Source organism: Urocampus carinirostris, chromosome 2 (genome assembly GCF_059441175.1).
Source record: "Urocampus carinirostris isolate Australia breed hairy pipefish chromosome 2, RoL_Ucar_1.0, whole genome shotgun sequence".
Taxonomy (NCBI): domain Eukaryota; kingdom Metazoa; phylum Chordata; class Actinopteri; order Syngnathiformes; family Syngnathidae; genus Urocampus; species Urocampus carinirostris.
This window is the reverse complement of record NC_142350.1, coordinates 67,023,406-67,038,578: the sequence shown is the minus strand read 5'-3', so window position 1 is coordinate 67,038,578 and position 15,173 is coordinate 67,023,406. Positions and strand designations below refer to the sequence as shown.

The window sequence follows — 15,173 nt, the reverse complement described above, 5'->3', positions numbered from 1 at the left end:
GGTCATCTCCAAAATTTTGTAACTACACCTTCTGCTCTATATTAGGTTTTTAAAGTATTTTTAGGAATTCAAACTACTTCAATACTAAAGTCTTGGCTATTTTTACTTGTATTGGTAATTTTTTTGTATTATTCATCTAGAAAGACAAGGTACAAATATAGGAAAACATTGGATATGAGGGTTAAAAAAATCTATAATTACAGGAAGACTAATGATAGAAGTAAATAACCTGTCCTGAGCCACAAATAGTACGTACAACTTTATATTGTGGATGTAGGCAACAAGATCATTTAGGATTCTAAACAAGAATAAGAAACTGTCATGATTACTGATGTGCCCGTTCGTTTGGTGCCAACTGCCTCGGACTCTGATTGGCTACCTGTCCCTATTTAAACCCACTCTGTCCCCTTTTGTCGGTCCATCTGCAAACCTCAGTGTATAGTAGGCAAGCCTTTTTCGACCCTGACTCCCACCTGTCCGGGTACGACCCGTTTTTGATCCTGACCACGACCACTCCCCTCTCCTGGTTTTCGACTCGTTGCTGATCTCGACCATGTTTTTTGCTCTCCTTTCCCGGCTACTGACCTGTTTTTTTCCGTTCCCGACACTGCCATCGCTCGCCACAGAAGTGCCAGTGTGTGCAATCCTTTCCCTTCTTCCCAATAAAACTAAGAGAAACATAACGCAAGTGGGTCTTGTCTCCGTTCTGGTCTTTTGGCAGTGCCTCGATATTTTTCACTAAAAAGGAGCTTTGGCTTATTTTCAGTTTGAGAATCACTGCTCTAATCACGATGGCCATTAGCTGCATCCCGTCTTAATTTTTCATCTTGCACATCAGCAAAACGCCGCTGTTTGTATTTCCGCGGTCCGAAGGAGAGTTTTGCGCGTGCACACACAACTCAAAAAAAAGAAATGGATTGTGCATCTGAGTTCCTCCTTAAGTACAGTTGCTCTCCCATGACCGCGTCCAGTACCTGGGGACCCCTTGGTCTCGGGGCCCCCTCTGCGTTTCCGTGTTTGTGTCTCCGCCTCGCCGCCTCGGCCCCATCGGACCGTGTCAGTGAAGAACCCGTCAGTCAAAACATGTCTCAGAGAATAATTTAGGGGTTACAACAGGGGTGGGCAAACTGTGGCACTTGGGCCACATGGGCCACGGTTGGCTCATCAATCCGGCCTGACAAACGAAAAAAGGTACAAATATGACAACCTATAAAATTGTCAGGGTTGGGTTGGGTTACTTTAACTGGATTACTTTCTATTACTTTTGGATTACTCCAATATCAAATATGCTAATAAAAGACAAAAGAAACGAAATATGAATAAAATTACAAAATTTTGTGCAGGCTTGGGGAGTAACGGAATACATGGAACGGCAAAAATGATGTTGGCAAGCTGTTTGGATTGATTTTCATTTTGTTTCTGTCGCATTTGATGTTCGTTTTGCCGGAGATCAAAGAGATCAAAGCCAGGAGAGAAAGCTTACCACGTGTTGTGAGTCATCATTTTATTCATATTTAGTTTCTTTTGTCCCCGCGACCCTAATGAGGATAAGCGGTACGGCTGATGAGATGAGATGAGTTTCTTTTGTCTTTTAGTAGCATATTTGGTGATGGAGTAATCCAAAAGTAATTGAAAGTAATCCAGTTAAAGTAACCCTACACAACCCTGCATTTGATGTTAGTTTTGCCGGGTATCAAAGAGATCAAAGCCAGGAGAGAAAGCTTACCACGTGTTGTGTGTCATCATTTGATTCATATTCAGTTTCTTTTGTCTTTTATTAGCATATTTGGTATCGGAGTAATCCAAAAGTCATTGAAAGTAATCCAGTTAAAGTAACCCTACCCAACCCTGCATTTCATGTTAGTTTTGCCTGAGATCAAAGAGATCAAAGCCAGGAGAGAAAGCTTACCACGTGTCATCATTTGATTCATATTTAGTTTCTTTTGTCTTTTATTAGCATATTTGGTATTGGAGTAATCCAAAAGTCCGGACAGGACGGGACAGACAGGATCGATTTTGAAACAGGAAGTCAAAATTGAACAGGACAAACCAGACGGGAACGAAAACTGGAGAGACAATTTCTTTATCGTATTTCTTTAATTTTATCAAGGCAATGAATCATAATTCAATCCATCCAATTCAGTCATTTTGATTGTAGGCTTATATAGCTAATATACATACAAAGCATGTTTTGCATTCATTATAAGGCTTATACAAGACATTTAATTTTGGCAGCTTCAGACTAATTCCGTTTTTTTTTTTTTATTATTTATTTATTTTTCAAATATGGCTCTTTCAGCATTTTGGGTTGCCGACCCCTGATCCGCAGCCAGTGAAGGGATCCATGAACCGAGGTTAAATTTTGGTAAATTACAATGTGTAAATTTGATGACCTGGGGGAAGATGGGAGCCACCGGGCTGTACTTACCCAAGACGCACCACGGGAAATGGTGCCCCTACGAGGGATAGCCTAAACCAGTGTTTTTCAACCAGTGTGCCGCTGGAATTTGCCCAATTTTCTCTTTCAACAAAATCAGGCCATCATTCAGTATTTTTGTTATCTTCAGACGAGTAACTGTAATAGTCATCCATATCAGTAGGTGGCAGTAGATTTGTATACACTTTTTATACACAGTGGGACCTCACTACCTCGCGCTTTGACGTTCACGGGTTCAGAACTTCGCGGGCCTAAAAAAAAATTATATATATATATATATATATATATATATATATATATATATATATATATATATATATATATATTTATTTATTTATTTATTCATTTTTTTAAGCATTTTTGAAGGGGCTTCGCTACTTCGTGGTTCCACGTTTGCGAATTTAGAGCTTCGCAGGTCTAAAAAATAATAATAATAATAGAATAAAATAGATTAAAAAAATATATACATATATTTTTTATTTATTTTTTTAAACCATTTTTGAAGGGGCGTCACTACTTCGTGGTTCCATGTTTGCGGGTTCAGAGCGTTGCAGATCTAAAAAAAAACAATAATAGAATAAAAAAAAATTTTTTAATGTTTTTTTTTTTTTTTTAAACATTTTTGAAGGGGCGTCGCTACTTCACAGATTTTCTCTTTTCGCGAGTGGTTTTGGTCCCCATTAACCGGGTCGAATTTTTTTTTTTTTTTTTTTTTTTTTAAGGTGCGCCGCTACTTCGCGGATTTTCGCCTATCGCGGGTGGTTTTAGTCCCCATTAACCGCGATAACCGAGGTCCCACTGTACTAATTATCTGCGCATGAGACAACACTGGGCCTGGTCCTGAATGTTGACAAGACTAAAGAGATCATTGTCGACTTTAGGAAAAACCAGCCCAACCATGCCCCACTTTGCATCAACAACAAGGCTGTGGAGGTTGTCAGCAGTATCAAGTTCCTAGGGGTGCACATCACAAACAAACTCACCTGGTCCGTGAACACTGCATCTCTGGTTAAGAGGGCACAGCAGCGCCTGTACTTCCTGCGGAGGATGAGGAGAGCCCACCTGCCCCCACCATCCCTCATCACATTCTACAGGGGCACCATAGAGAGTATCCTGACCAGCTGTATCTCTGTGTGGTGTGGAGGCTGCAGCGCTACCGACTGGGGTAGTGTGAGGAGGGTAACGAGGACAGCGGAGAAAATAATCGGGACTACACTTCCCTCCATTCAGGACATTGGCCAGAAGCGCTGCTTATCCCATGCTAAGAACGTTACCGGGGACCCCTCTCACCCCCATCATGGACTATTCACTCTGCTAGCCTCTGGGAAGAGGTACTGCAGTGTGCGGTGCAGGACCACCAGGCTCCGCAATAGTCTAGTCCCCCTGGCCATTAGACTGTTAAATGGTCAATCTAACATATAGTTAACTTAAATCTAAACGGCTGCTAATTTGACTTTTGCACTAGTGGCAGTTTTTTTTTATAGCTTGCCACTCCTTGCACATTTGATCTCTGCACTATTGTTACTTACAGTGTTATTACTTACAGTGTTATTGTTTACAATATAATGGTACTGTGTACCTGACTTGTTAACCTGACTGCCCATCTTGCACATCTGGTTAGCGTCTCTTCTTGCACTATCGGCACTATGGTAAATAACACAATACAGCTTTATTTATATCTGTACACTGAAGGACACTGAGGGAAACTGTGGGAGTCAGATCCATCGACATTTCGTTCTGTATACACGTGTACTAGAATGACAATAAAGTAGATCTGAATCTGAATCTGAATCTGAACACAGTACATTTAATAACTTAACTTGTCTAACAATGCGGTTTAAGATTGCAATAAAAAAAATAAAATCAAAATAAAGCACATCATTATTTTTTATTTCAAGTATTATTTTCTTCTTTTTATAAACTAATTACCTACTTATGAGGTAGTACAGTAAAATATTTGACATAACTTCATTTTCAAACATTTTCGACAGACGGTGTGCCTCGGAACTTTTTCATAAATAAAAGTGTACTTTGGTTCAAAAGGGGTTGAAAAACGTGGCTTAAACAAACTAAAGGGAAAGGTTAAAAAGAGTGGAAAAAAAAATTTCAAAAGCAGTCGCCCAACGTGGGGCTCGAACCCACGACCCTGAGATTAAGAGTCTCATGCTCTACCGACTGAGCTAGCCGGGCACATGCGACTTTGTAAGAAAACGCGGTTTATAACATTAATACGATCCTCTACAGGGTAACGTACTCTACATATTCTACATTAAAGCACACACTGAGTCGTAAAGATCATATAAAAACTCCTTTTGGATAGTTAATTCTACTTTTGCGTTGCCTCGTTTTGCAGGTGAATGCACGCTTATTTGTGCGTTTACGTTTGGAATGCAGCATGCCAACGTGTCTTTGATTTATGGCGTAAATCTTGCCAGCTTTGGGGAGTGCTGAGATAAATTGGATAACAGCGACTCACTAATTACGGGCCACATCCGGCCCTTTGTACGTCCCTGTCCGGCCCGCGTAGGACCAATTATACACCATAAAAAAAAAAATAAACTTTTATTTTGAAATTTTATTTTGACTACATATACACGTCATAGACGTAGCGCCTTCACGCGCGTATACACTTGAGTGAGTGAAGGTGATACTGTTCGCCAGGGTACCCTTCAAGATGTCGGCACACCCCAAGAAAAGAAAAGTTGATAACGAATGCCGTGTTTTCAACAAGACATGGACTGCCAAATATTTCTTTACAGAAATTAAAGGTAAAGCAGTGTGCTTAGTCTGTGGTACACAGGTTGCTGTGTTTAAAGAATATAATTTGAGTCGCCACTACACGACCAAGCATGAAGATGAATACAGAAACCTGTCTGGTGAAGAGCGTGCAAGAAAGTCTGATGCATTGCTAGCAAAACTACAAACCCAACAAGGTTTTTTCACTAAACTTCACACTTCCAGAGATGCAGCCGTCAGGACAAGTTATGTAATTTCTCATAAAATCGCCAGAAAAAGTAAGGCATTTTCCGACGGAGAGTTCATTAAGGAGTGTTTATTGGACTCTGCTGAGCTGATATGCCCAGAAAAAAAGGGCGCGTTTGAGAACGTTTCACTCTCCCGACGCACTGTAACGAGGCGGATTGAGGACATCGCGGGAAATTTAGAGCTTCAGTTGAAGAAAAGAGCGGCCGACTTTGACTTTTTTTCTCTGGCTTTGGATGACAGCTGCGATATACGTGACACCGCCCAGCTGCTCATCTTCTTACGTGGGATAACCGCAGACTTTCAAATCACGGAGGAGTTGGCAGCCATGCAGTCAATAAAAGGGACAACCACAGGTAATGACTTGTTCAGAGAGGTAAATGCATGTATGGACATGTTAGGACTGAAATGGGACAAGCTTGCAGGTGTGACAACAGATGGTTGTCCAAATCTTGTCGGGAAAAATATTGGACTTTTAAAGAGAATGCAGGATAAAGTGACAGAAATGAACCCTGATCAGAAATTGACATTTTTGCATTGTATCATACATCAGGAAGTGTTGTGTAAGACAGTGTTAAAAATGAAACATGTTGTTGATTCTGTCACTAAAATAGTTAACTTCATCAGAGCGAGAGCTTTAAATCACAGACAGTTTGTTGCTTTGTTGGAGGAAAATGAGGCTGAACATGGTGACATAAGCTATTACTGCACTGTTAGGTGGCTCAGCCTTGGCAAAATTCTGAAAAGTGTCTGGGACCTGAGAGACCAGATTCAGGAGTTCTGTGTTCAGAAAGGTCATGACGTCTCAGAACTTTCAGATGAAGACTGGTTGGCAGACCTCGGATTCACTGTGGATGTGACTGCACTAATGAACGAACTTAATGTCAAACTGCAGAGCAAGGGCCTTTTTGTGCATGAGATGTACAGTGCAGTGAAGGCTTTTATGAGAAAACTGCAGCTTCTCTCAAGCCAAGTGAAGGACAACATTCTGACCTTCTTGCCAACACTTAAGGAAGCCAAAAGATCAGGCGATCACCTCCAAAAGTACTCAACCATGTTAGAAACATTGCATGCAGAGTTTTCAAGGCGATTTCAAGATTTCAAAACTCTTGAGAGTGAAATGCACATGGTCTCTTCTCCCTTCAAATGCAGTGTGGATGATGCGCCAAGTGAAGTTCAGATGGAACTCATAGATCTGCAGTCTGACACACTTCTGGCAGATCACTTCAAGTCAGTCTCACTGCTGGATTTTTACTCCTCCCTCAAAGAGGAGAACTTTCCACACCTGAGGAAGCATGCTCAGAGAATCCTAGTCCTCTTTGGATCTACCTATCGTTGTGAACAGACATTCTCAGTTATGAAGTTTAATAAATCCACACATAGATCCTCCATGACTGATGACCACCTCTCAGCTGTCCTTCGCATAGCCACTTCAGACATTCCGCCGGATTTCAATGCTCTTGTTCAAGCCCAGAACAGACTGGATTATTCTCACTGAAGAGGTGACATGAGGTGAAGAACATTAAAAGTTATTGTTTGTGGAAATTAACAAGTTAAAAATAAATTGCACTGGTTCAATGATTGTTTTTCTTATTTAACCAATACACGACAATTTCACATAGCCTAATATAAATATTTACAGAGTGCTATATTCTTCTGATTATCAGCATCAGCTATTCAAAATATTTAATTTGAGCATTTTACAATGAAAGAAAGTGTGTGGCCCTCTGACACAATTCAGGTTTCTCATGCGGCCCCTGATAAAAATTAATTGCCCACCCCTGCACTAAACCAACAAAAGCTTCGTTCTGGAATGATTTGCACGAGCTAAATCTAAACATGAGCAAAAAAAATCCCAACGCATAGGAACGAACGCTCTTAAAGTGGCAGTGACGTTTTTCGAGAAGGAGTTGCTTTTTAACGACTAGTTTATTGCTATCCAGCGTTGGGTAGGGTTACTTTAACTTGATTACTTTCAATGACTTTTGAATTACTCCATTACCAAATATGCTAATAAAACACAAAAGAAACTAAATAGGAATAAAATGACTCCATTTTGTGCAGGCTTGGGGAGTAACGGAATACATGGAACGGCAAAAATGATGTTGGCAAGCTGTTTGGATTGATTTTCATTTTGTTTCTGTCGCATTTGATGTTCGTTTTTACCGGAGATCAAAGAGATTAAAGCCAGGAGGGAAAGCTTACCACGTGTTGTGAGTCATCATTGTATTCATATTTAGTTTCTTTTGTCTTTTATTAGCATATTTGGTATCGGAGTAATCCAAAAGTCATTGAAAGTAATCCAGTTAAAGTAACCCTACCCAACCCTGCATTTTATGTTCGTTTTGCCGGAGATCAAAGGGATCAAAGCCAGGAGAGAAAGCTTACCACGTGTTGTGAGTCATCATTGTATTCATATTTAGTTTCTTTTGTCTTTTATTAGCATATTTGGTATCGGAGTAATCCAAAAGTCATTGAAAGTAATCCAGTTAAAGTAACCCTACCCAACCCTGCATTTTATGTTCGTTTTGCCGGAGATCAAAGGGATCAAAGCCAGGAGAGAAAGCTTACCACGTGTTGTGAGTCATCATTGTATTCATATTTAGTTTCTTTTGTCTTTTATTAGCATATTTGGTATTGGAGTCATCCAAAAGTCATTGAAAGTAATCCAGTTAAAGTAACCCTACACAACCCTGCATTTTATGTTCGTTTTGCCGGAGATCAAAGAGATCAAAGCCAGGAGAGAAAGCTTACCACGTGTTGTGAGTCATCATTGTATTCATATTTAGTTTCTTTTGTCTTTTATTAGCATATTTGGTATTGGAGTCATCCAAAAGTCATTGAAAGTAATCCAGTTAAAGTAACCCTACACAACCCTGCATTTTATGTTCGTTTTGCCGGAGATCAAAGAGATCAAAGCCAGGAGAGAAAGCTTACCACGTGTTGTGAGTCATCATTTTATTCATATTTATTTCTTTTGTCTTTTGTTAGCATATTTGGTATTGGAGTAATCCAAAAGTCATTGAAAGTAATCCAGTTAAAGTAACCCTACCCAACCCTGCATTTTATGTTCGTTTTGCCGGAGATCAAAGAGATCAAAGCCAGGAGAGGAAGCTTACCACGTGTTGTGAGTCATCATTTTATTCATATTTATTTCTTTTGTCTTTTGTTAGCATATTTGGTATTGGAGTAATCCAAAAGTCATTGAATGTAATCCAGTTAAAGTAACCCTACACAACCCTGCATTTTATGTTCGTTTTGCCGGAGATCAAAGAGATCAAAGCCAGGAGAGAAAGCTTACCACGTGTTGTGAGTCATCATTTGATTCCTATTTAGTTTCTTTTGTCTTTTATTAGCATATTTGGTATTGGAGTCATCCAAAAGTCATTGAAAGTAATCCAGTTAAAGTAACCCTACACAACCCTGCATTTTATGTTCGTTTTGCCGGAGATCAAAGAGATCAAAGCCAGGAGAGAAAGCTTACCACGTGTTGTGAGTCATCATTTTATTCATATTTATTTCTTTTGTCTTTTGTTAGCATATTTGGTATTGGAGTAATCCAAAAGTCATTGAAAGTAATCCAGTTAAAGTAACCCTACCCAACCCTGCATTTTATGTTCGTTTTGCCGGAGATCAAAGAGATCAAAGCCAGGAGAGAAAGCTTACCACGTGTTGTGAGTCATCATTTTATTCATATTTATTTCTTTTGTCTTTTGTTAGCATATTTGATATTGGAGTAATCCAAAAGTCATTGAATGTAATCCAGTTAAAGTAACCCTACACAACCCTGCATTTTATGTTCGTTTTGCCGGAGATCAAAGAGATCAAAGCCAGGAGAGAAAGCTTACCACGTGTTGTGAGTCATCATTTGATTCCTATTTAGTTTCTTTTGTCTTTTATTAGCATATTTGGTATTGGAGTCATCCAAAAGTCATTGAAAGTAATCCAGTTAAAGTAACCCTACCCAACCCTGTTGCTATCAGAGTGAACTTGTTGAAAATAGAATATAATAGATTTGTCATGATATCACCCGTGTCTGAAATAACGTCTGCCCGGGTGGCCGACAACTTTTTACAAGAAAAAAAAACAGAAAATTTTATTTTTCAAATCAAACGTTTGCCTAATTCCGATTTCGAAATCTTCGTTCAGTTTGGAAATTCCGGAATTTAGGTTCATTTTGCAATTTGCATACTCGGCAGCCAATCAGAAGCCTGCATCGAATAACTTGCCTCCGGACTTTCCCGAGTGCTATAAAGTGCATTTGTATATTATTTTCCAAAGGAGACGCACAGAAATCACAAGAAAATGTTTAGGAATCAAGCCAAAACTTCAGCCCCAGAAGAAATATTCGAAAGAAGCTAACAAAATTGTTGACGCTACAAAATGAAAAATGGGGCAGGCAACTTTTCAGAGTTGTCTGCCCTGGTGTCCGCTAACATTTTGTCACGAGCTCAGTGCTCTCCTTATTCCTTTGTCAGTCCATCAACATTTTTGTCCTGTTTATTTATTCTCTCCAGTTTTCGTTCCCTTCTAGTTTGTCTTGTTTAATTTCGATATTCTGTTTCAATATCAATCCTGTCCGTCCCGTCCTGTCCGGTATCGACCCCATCTATCCGATATCTGCTCGGGCAATTGGTATCGATCTCGTCGGCCTCTGGCTTCCTGTCTTTCCACGCCATGACTCTCCATTTCCCGTAAAATAAAAGGCTTGTGTGAGAACGTCACGCATTTGGGTCCTGATCCTGTTCCGGTTCTTGACAAAAATGTGATAAAGAAAATGTTCCTACATGCCTAAAACAAAATAGAAATGTTAAATTAAAATACCTTTAAAAATATGTTTTAAATATTATTGCAAAATGCCTAAAAATAAATAAATAAATAAAACCACTTGCTTGAGCAGAAAAGTACATTTGAAAATATTAATAATACTGTACTGTGTTGCAATAGGCCTAAAAAAACATATCATGCCCTTTGGCCGGATGATTAAGGTTGGGTACCACATTTCAATAACGAAGAAAATAAATCTAACGCCCAACGTGGGGCTCGAACCCACGACCCTGAGATTAAGAGTCTCATGCTCTACCGACTGAGCTAGCCGGGCTACGTTAAACATTAGAACTGGCCCACTCACGCTCCTAGCTCCATATGCTAACTAGCATTTGGCATCAGCTGAATGAACCCCTGTTATGTTTTATTATCTGTATGCAAGCAGGTCCAATTTCATGGTTGAGGTTATAGCAGCACACGCAAGTATTAGCGTATGAGCATATGTGTCAGTGTGCAGGTTAACTTATCGTAAGTACCGTACTTTCCGCACTATAAGGCGCACCGGGTTATAGGGCGCACCCCGAAAAAATAGTTTTTGGTCCTATATTTTCCATACATAAGGCGCACCGGATTATAAGGGGCTACAATGGGAACGTGGACAAAACAGTCTGATAGTTCAGTCCAACTTCTTACCCCCTTAACATTCCCAAAGCTTGCAAAGACGCAAATACGTGTCGTAGACACGTGCGGATGCGGTGTCCGTACGATGTCACTCAAATGCATCGTTCCATCATTCGGAAGGTTAAAGTCTTGGGATTCAAGAAATGCCATCCATTCCTTAGTTTCTATTTTCTTTTTCGCTCGCAACTTTAGTGTATATATGACAATAAACACTTGGAATTGAGTTGAATTTAAAAATAGACACTCCATTCCATCCATTATCTGCATCGCTTATCACAGAAACATCGAGTTCAGTCTGAAACAAGATACAGGGAAAATATATAGCCGGAGTAGCTCACCGAAGTCGTGTTCATAATAATGTGCAGCCGTGGTCCTCTTATATCCGTGAGTTTAGTAAATCCAGGAGAATCAAATATTTACAAACACAAAATAGTAAAAAAATGCTTTCTGTATGCCGTCAGCCACGTGCTATACGCATTCATCTTTTTCGGCCAATTGCAGGCTTTGTTTTGCCGTTTAAGCCAATGCCAGCCTGTAAATGACAAAAAGGATCCGCCTCTTGACCTCCGAATAACTTTAACCAATAGTGATCGATTCAACTGATGATTGACACGTCTTTTTGGGCCAATTGCAGGCTTTGTTTTGCCGTTCAAGCCAATGCCAGCCTGTAAATGACAAAAAGGATCCTCCCCTTGACCTCCGAATAACTTTAGCCAATAGTGATCCATTCAACTGATAATTGACACATTGGTTAGCCAATGAAACGCCGGTAAATAAATCCCAGCATACACCGCTGACTACTCGGCGTTCGGGGGAAAATCTAGTCGGCGGCTGCAAGTTAGTTGCAAGACTTTGCGACTTAATATTGATCCATCTATAAGGCGCACTGTATTATAAGGCGCATGGTCAGCTTTTGAAAAAAATAAAGGCTTTTAGGTGCGCCTTATGGTGCGGAAAATACGGTAAGCTGACATATGTAACCCCTCGCTACTTCATGCTTTGGTTACTGCAGATTTTTTATTTGATTTCATTTTAATCACCGCGAAGATCTGTCTCAATTCGAAGGCATTCAATCATAGCAGGCGGCTAGCCGGCCGCTCTCTAAATTGCTTTCTTGAACTGAAAAAAGAACCCTTCCAATTTTGTTTTACTTATGTATTCTGACTCTGAACCCAATTATTCTACTGCAGTTATGTGTTGTGTATTATTTGTGGATCTGTAATTGTTATTTTGTCATTGTCGTATACTCTATGTCTGTAATAACGTCATGTTGAGGTAAGTTTTATGAAGGTGCAACACTACTTCGTGGATTTTCATTTCAAAAACCAAGCAAGATTGAAATTTTGTAATGTTCGAGACTTTTTTGTGGATATGAGCTACACCTCTTTTGAGTAATTATGCTAACTACCATTTAACATCACCAAACCCTACTGAGGATAAGTGGTGCAGCTAATGAGATGGGTTATGCTAAATTTATATGACTGACAGCAGACCTTAAAATGCTAGCGCCCAACGTGGGGCTCGAACCCACGACCCTGAGATTAAGAGTCTCATGCTCTACCGACTGAGCTAGCCAGGCTGCATACACACTGGGAACCACATTTCCAGCACTGCAAGCACATTATGCTAACATGCTAACTACCATTTAGCATCATCAGATGAATGAACCCCTGTCATTTTTCAATATTTGTATGAAAGCGGGTATGATTTCAGGGTTAAGATTAACGCAGGAAACACAAGTGTTAGCATACGAATGTTGGTGAATTTTGGTCTATATGGGCTATGCTAAATTTATATGACCGACAGCACACCTTAAAATGCTAGCGCCCAACGTGGGGCTCGAACCCACGACCCTGAGATTAAGAGTCTCATGCTCTACCGACTGAGCTAGCCGGGCTACATACTCACTGAGAACCACATTTCCAGCGCTACAAGCACATCATGCTAATATGCTAAATACCATTTAGCATTACCAGATGAATGAACCCCTGTCATTTTTCAATATTTGTATGAAAGCGGGTATGATTTCAGGGTTAAGATTAACGCAGGAAACACAAGTGTTAGCATACGAATGTTGGTGATTTTTGGTCTATATGGGCTATGCTAAATGTATATGACCAACAGCACACCTTAAAATGCTAGCGCCCAACGTGGGGCTCGAACCCACGACCCTGAGATTAAGAGTCTCATGCTCTACCGACTGAGCTAGCCGGGCTACATACTCACTGGGAGCCACATTTCCAGCGCTGCAAGCACATTATGCTAATATGCTAACTACCATTTAGCATCACCAGATGAATATTCCCGTGTCATTTTTTCAATATTTGTATGAAAGCGGGTATGATTTCAGGGTTGAGGTTAGAGCAGCACACACAAGTATTAGCATACGCATGTTGGTGATTTTTGTTCTATATGGGTTATGCTAAATTTATGTGACTGACATTAGACCTTAAAAAGCCAGCACCCAATGTGGGGCTCGAACCCACGACGCTGAGATTAAGAGTCTCATGCTCCGACTGAGCTAGCCGGTCTACATACTCACTGAGAACCACATATCCAGCTCTGCAAACACATCATGCTAATATGCTATCTACCATTTGGCATCACCAGATGAATATACCCCTGTCATTTTTTCAATCTTTGTATGAAAGCGGGTACGATTTCAGGGTTGAGGTTAACGCAGCACACACAAGTATTAGCATGCACTGGTTGGTGATTTTTGGTCTATATGGGCTATGCTAAATTTATATGAGCGACAGCACACCTTAAAATGCTAGCGCCCAACGTGGGGCTCGAACCCACGACCCTAAGATTAAGAGTCTCATGCTCTACTGATTGAGCTAGCCGGGCTACATATTCACTGAGAACCACATTTCCAGCTCTGCAATCACATTATGCTATTATGCTAACTACCATTTGGCATCACCAGATGAATGTACCCCTGTCATTTTTTCAATCTTTGTATGAAAGCGGGTACGATTTCAGGGTTGAGGTTAACGCAGCACTCACAAGTGTTAGCATGCGCATGTTAGTGATTTTTGGTCTATATGGGCTAAGCTAAATTTATATGACTGACAGCAGACCTTAAAATGCCAGCCCCCAACGTGGGGCTCGAACCCACGACCCTGAGATTAAGAGTCTCATGCTCTACCGACTGAGCTAGCCGGGTGACATACTCACTGAGAACCACATTTCCAGCGCTGCAAGCACATTATGCTAATATGCTAACTACCATTTAGCATTACCAGATGAATGAACCCCTGTCATTTGTCAATATTTGTATGAAAGCGGGTATGATTTCAGGGTTGAGATTAGCGCTGGAAACACAAGTGTTAGCATACGAATGTTGGTGATTTTAGGTCTATATGGGCTATGCTAAATTTTTATGACTGACAGCAGACCTTAAAATGCTATCGCCCAACGTGGGGCTCGAACCCATGACCCTGAGATTAAGAGTCTCATGCTCTACCGACTGAGCTAGCCGGGCTACATACTCCTTGAGAACCACATTTCCAGCACTGCAAGCACATCATGCTAATATGCTAACTACCATTTAGCACCACCAAATGAATGAACCCCTGTCATTTTTCAATCTCTGTCTGAAAGCGGGTCCGATTTCAGGGTTGAGGTTAACGCAGCACAGACAAGTATTAGCATGCGCATGTTGGTTATTTTTGGTGTATACGGGCTCCACTAAATACATATGACTTACAGCAGACCATAAAATACTATCGCCCAACGAGGGGCTCGAACCCACGACCCTGAGCTTAAGAGTCTCATGCTCTACCGACTGAGCTAGCCGGGCTACATACTCACTGTGAACCACATTTCCAGCACTGCAAGCACATTATGCTAATATGCTAACTACCATTTGGCATCACCAGATGAATATACCCCTGTCATTTTTTCAATCTTTGTATGAAAGCGGGTACGATTTCAGGGTTGAGGTCAACGCAGCACTCACAAGTGTTAGCATGCGCATGTTGGTGATTTTTGGTCGATATGGGCTATGCTAAATTTTTATGACTGACAGCAGACCTTAAAATACTATCGCCCAACGTGGGGCTCGAACCCACGACCCTGAGATTAAGAGTCTCATGCTCTACCGACTGAGCTAGCCGGACTACATACTCACTGAGAACCACATTTCCAGCACTGCAAGCACATTATGCTAATATGCTAACTACCATTTGGCATCACCAGATGAATATACCCCTGTCATTTTTTCAATCTTTGTATGAAAGCGGGTACGATTTCAGGGTTGAGGTTAATGCAGCACACACATGTGTTAGCATGCGCATGTTGG

The 15,173-nt window shown here is 40.6% G+C and overlaps 1 protein-coding gene and 8 non-coding genes across 10 annotated transcripts in view; 1 reads left to right on the top strand and 8 right to left on the bottom strand.

Annotated features, from left to right (window-relative positions):
- The window catches only part of bbs9 (Bardet-Biedl syndrome 9), a 266,939-nt gene that overhangs the window by 230,675 nt on the left and 21,091 nt on the right, over window positions 1-15,173 (top strand). The window lies entirely within an intron of this gene.
- Window positions 4,555-4,627, bottom strand: trnak-cuu (transfer RNA lysine (anticodon CUU)). Its single transcript has one exon. It is a non-coding gene; the product is annotated as a tRNA-Lys (tRNA).
- On the bottom strand, window positions 10,448-10,520 carry trnak-cuu (transfer RNA lysine (anticodon CUU)). The gene has a single exon. It is a non-coding gene; the product is annotated as a tRNA-Lys (tRNA).
- trnak-cuu (transfer RNA lysine (anticodon CUU)) lies at window positions 12,374-12,446 on the bottom strand. The gene has a single exon. It is a non-coding gene; the product is annotated as a tRNA-Lys (tRNA).
- Window positions 12,692-12,764, bottom strand: trnak-cuu (transfer RNA lysine (anticodon CUU)). The gene has a single exon. It is a non-coding gene; the product is annotated as a tRNA-Lys (tRNA).
- trnak-cuu (transfer RNA lysine (anticodon CUU)) lies at window positions 13,010-13,082 on the bottom strand. The gene has a single exon. It is a non-coding gene; the product is annotated as a tRNA-Lys (tRNA).
- Window positions 13,964-14,036, bottom strand: trnak-cuu (transfer RNA lysine (anticodon CUU)). Its single transcript has one exon. It is a non-coding gene; the product is annotated as a tRNA-Lys (tRNA).
- Window positions 14,282-14,354, bottom strand: trnak-cuu (transfer RNA lysine (anticodon CUU)). The gene has a single exon. It is a non-coding gene; the product is annotated as a tRNA-Lys (tRNA).
- Window positions 14,919-14,991, bottom strand: trnak-cuu (transfer RNA lysine (anticodon CUU)). Its single transcript has one exon. It is a non-coding gene; the product is annotated as a tRNA-Lys (tRNA).